The following is a 4600-nucleotide window of genomic DNA, read 5'->3' as shown; positions in this document are numbered from 1 at the left end:
GGGAAGAAGAGGGTGGGAGGGCGGGAAAACAAAGGCAACTTGGAAGGGGGAACCGACGAATATCTTGAAGAGAAAACACCGGTTGAAAGAAAGCAAACGCTCGCACGAGTAGGATGCATACTCGATTACGGACTCGGACTCCGAGGAGAAAAAGGGTGGGCGGGTGGGAAAAGAAAACAACTGAGGATTGAACTTGGCAAAGATGAAGAGGCTCAAGTCAACTTGACGAGAAATGCACCGGATGAAAAGAGCTGAGAACCCACGATCGGAAACCAACTGCGTGATCCTAAAAAAATTTGAAGGGGAAGAGGAGTAATTCAAAACACCTATGTCAAGATTCCTTACCAGAGCGACAAAGGGGCATAGGAGTAAAAAGAATTCCTACTCTCCGATATAACTAGACTCAGAAAAAAGTTTTTATTCTAGACTCAACAACGGCCAAACTACACGATCAATCAAGGGGGGCTCCTACGGTCGGTCGAGGCTCTGATACCAACTTGTCACGCCCAATACGCGACCCTATCCAAAAGGAACTCGAAGGTCCCACCAAGGATAGACCCGCATATTGAAACGTTTTTGCAAGGTGGATATCATTACATCAACATTACATAATAGATGGGGATACATACATAAGGCATACAATGCCACATGAATACAACATCACAATACATCAGAGCATCATCCAGCTACGGATGAAACACAAACAGAAACTCAAACGACATCCACCCTGCTAGCCCAGGCTGCCGACCTGGATCCTATCCCCTGATCGAAGAAGAAGCAGAAGAAGAACCCAACGCAAGCAAGAATCGCTCTCGCGTCATGATCATCGCACAACCTGTACCTGCAACTGTTGTTGTAGTAATCTGTGAGCCACGAGGACTCAGCAATCCCATTACCATGGGTATCAAGACTAGCAAAGCTTAAAGGGAAAGGAAGGGGTAAAGTGGTGAGGTTGCAGCAGCGACTAAGCATGATATGGTGGCTAACATATGCAAATAAGAGCGAGATGAGAGCAAAAGGAACGGTCGTGAAGCTAGCAATGATCAAGAAGTGATCCTGAACTCCTGCTTACGTCAAACATAACCCAAAGTCCGTGTTCACTTCCCGGACTCCGCCAAAAAGAGACCATCACGGCTACACACGCGGTTGATGTGTTTTAATTCGGATCTGGTGTCAAGTTATCTACAACCGGACATTAATAAATTCCCATCTGCCTATAACCGCAGGCACGGCTTTTGAAAGATTATACCCTGCAGGGGTGTCCCAACTTAGCCCATGATAAGCTCTCGCGATCAACGAAGGATATACCTTCTCCCAGGAAGACCCGATCAGACTCGGAATCCCGGTTTACAAGACATTTCGACAATGGTTAAACAAGACCAGCAAAGCCGCCCGATGCGCCGACAATCCCGATAGGAGCTGCACATATCTCGTTCTCAGGGAAACACCGGGTAAGTCAAGCTACGAGTAAAACCAGCCCTCGAGTTCCCCCGAGGTGGCTCCGCAGGCTGCTTAGTTCGGACCAACACTTAGACAAGCACTGGCCCGGGGGGGCTAAAATAAAGATGACCCTCGGGTTGGCCGACCCAAGGGAAAGGGATAGGTGGTGGTGAGGCAAATGGTAAAACGAAGGTTGGGCCTTGCTGGAGGAGTTTTATTCAAAGCGAACTGTCAAGGGGGTCCCATAAATCACCCGACCGCGTGAGGAACGCAAAATCCGGGAACATAACACCGGTATGACGGAAACTAGGGCGGCAAGAGTGGAACAAAACACCAGGCATAAGGCCGAGTCTTCCACCCTTTACCAAGTATATAGATGCATTAATAATATAAGAGATATTGTGATATCCCAACCAAAATCCTGTCCACCATGGAGCAATCTTCAACTTCACCTGCAAGTAACAATGCTATAAGAGGGGCTGAGCAAAAGCGGTAACACAGCCAAGCAACGGTTTGCTAGGAAGGGTGTCAAAGGTTAGAGGTTCATGGCAATTTGGGATGGATTGATAAACAGGTGATAGGTAGCGCAGCAAAGCGATAGAACGAAGCAACTAGCATAGCAATGATAGTAGTGAGATCCAGGGTAGCGGTCATCGTGCCTGAAATCCCGCAAGGAAGAAGAACGAGTCCATGAAGAAGATGACCGGATGAAGCCGAACCAAGCGTAGACGAACGAATCCTCACGATCGGAACGAAACAGGAACTATCGAGAAGAAGCACACAACATAGTAAACACACCACACATGAACAAGGCATGATGCACATGATGCAAGACAAGACTACATGAAGCTACTCATGGCAAGAGATGATGCAAACAAGAGCAACACACTAAGGCAAGTTTAAATGAGGCCGGGAACAACATATAACAATTCCGGTAAGTCCTCATATGCATATTTAGAAATTGGTCCAGATCTGAACATACATTAAGTTGAAGTGGTTAAACAGCAAGTTAAAGAGCACCACGATGATCTACACGAGATTCTAGTCAAGTTACATATAAAGTTCATTTAGTTCGGAGCTACGGCCTAGAAGATATGAGCAAAACAAGTTAAACATGGCATTGATGCAAAATGCACCCAAACATCAAGCAAACACCTCAAAACAAGGATGCAACATGATAATATGGAACTACATGCAATTCTAAGCAAGTTTCATATAGAGCACACTCAAAACGGAGCAACGGTTCAACACATACACTCTATACAAGTCATAATAACAATCTGCCCAAAACAGCAACTAGGCATATTGCAAGCATCAAAACAATAAGCTACAACATATCAACATGAAAACAAAAGGCATGGGCATGATGTACAGGTAAAGCATTACAAAACATGAACACTAAGCTATCTCCAGAAATCATTAGAACATGCTCAAACACACATGGTAAGATTGCAAGTAATAACAATTCAGACTTTGCAGAAAATAACATCAGGTTGCAATGTTTAGAGCTATCAAACAACATGTTACAGGAACTTATCATGGCAAACAAACACATGGCATGAACCTACTAATTGCATAGATCAAAAGTCCCTTACTGACCATAAGCCAAAAAAGGATCAGAAAATATGATGGCACCCACGTAAACATGGCAAGTTATAATACAGATTCATACATGGCAGAAACAGAATTATGAAGGCATGTAAATGAGCTTGTGCAACTCACTACAGAGCAAAACATGACATGGCAAGGCAACCAACAGTAAGAAGACATGTTTATGAAGCTAAGCATGGCAATAGAAAGTTCATAGGGTGCATGGAACACTAGCAACAAACATGGCAACAACTCAACTTAATGTTAACAGGTTGACTGCAACATTATCAAGCAACTTTGGAGCAAGATTACAACAATCTACAGCAAGCTATAAATGCAACCAGGGGTATGGATGGATAGATCAAGACATGTAGAACAAAACATGTTTAATGATCATCTCCAGATTATGCATAGAATGACTAGTAGCAACATGTTTATATAGCATCACGAAATAACAGATTCAGCATAGCAAAACAGCAACAGCAAGTACACTACTTAACAAGCTCGAATTACTCACCACAAGTCATTGCATGACAAGATAAGCATAGCATCAGCAAGAAGACATGTTTATGTAACAAACCAAGGCAAGAACAAGTTCATAGCATGCAAGGATCAACTACAACAACCTTGGCAAAATTGAATAACATGTAAATAATCTGCGAGGAAACATTTTGAAGCAAAAGTAAAGCACGAAAATGACATGCTAGACTACTCCATAATAGCAACCAAGGGCAGTGATGGATAGAGCATAACCATATGTTCAAAACACTCTTACTGAAGTATCTCAAAATATGCATGGATCTCTCTGTAGCATCATGCTTACATGGCATCAAAATAACAGCAGAACAGGGACTAAAATCAGTAACATCACGAATCCTAGTTTACATGCTTGTGCTAGTCACCACATTGATCACAAAAATACATGGTAATCACCTCTGTAAAGAAGACATAGCATAGATCAAAACACATGTAGACATCAACCTCATAGGATGCACTCATCAATCATGGCAAAAATGACAAAAGAGCTTGTTCTGTTAACAGACAGCAGAAAACATCATGAAGCACTCTTACAACGATGATTCAGACATCAAGATGACCTCGAATGAACATGATGCAATGGAATGAAATGAAGTACTCGTCGAGGCGAACAATTTGACATATTACACGCACAAAATGGAGCTACGGATGCAGAGATATGATGTAATGAACAGGAGCTAAAAATATGCAAATTACATGACTTAGCATAATTCATAGCGAGCGTCGGATAGTTAAAACGTGCACATGCGGGTTTTAACAGGGGCTCACCCATTGGGCCTGGCCCAGCTGAGGAGAGGGAGGCTGGTGGGGGAGTCGGGCTGAACCGGGCTGGGCCTTGCTGGACTGCGGCTTGCGGGCCCACGTGGCCCATGCAGGCGAGCAGGCGCGCCGGGAGGCGAGGACAAGCGGCGGCGGCGCCGGTCGGCAGGGCACCACGAGGAGGCCGGGGCAGGATGGCGCGGGGCGGATCCGGCCGCCTGGCCACCGGATCTGGCCGGAGCGAGGCCGGACGGCGGCGAGGGCACCGGAGGTC

Source organism: Triticum dicoccoides, chromosome 3B, assembly GCF_002162155.2.
Source record: "Triticum dicoccoides isolate Atlit2015 ecotype Zavitan chromosome 3B, WEW_v2.0, whole genome shotgun sequence".
NCBI classification, from domain to species: Eukaryota; Viridiplantae; Streptophyta; class Magnoliopsida; order Poales; family Poaceae; genus Triticum; species Triticum dicoccoides.
The sequence above is the reverse complement of the archived record's forward strand: the minus strand, read 5'-3'. Positions refer to the sequence as shown.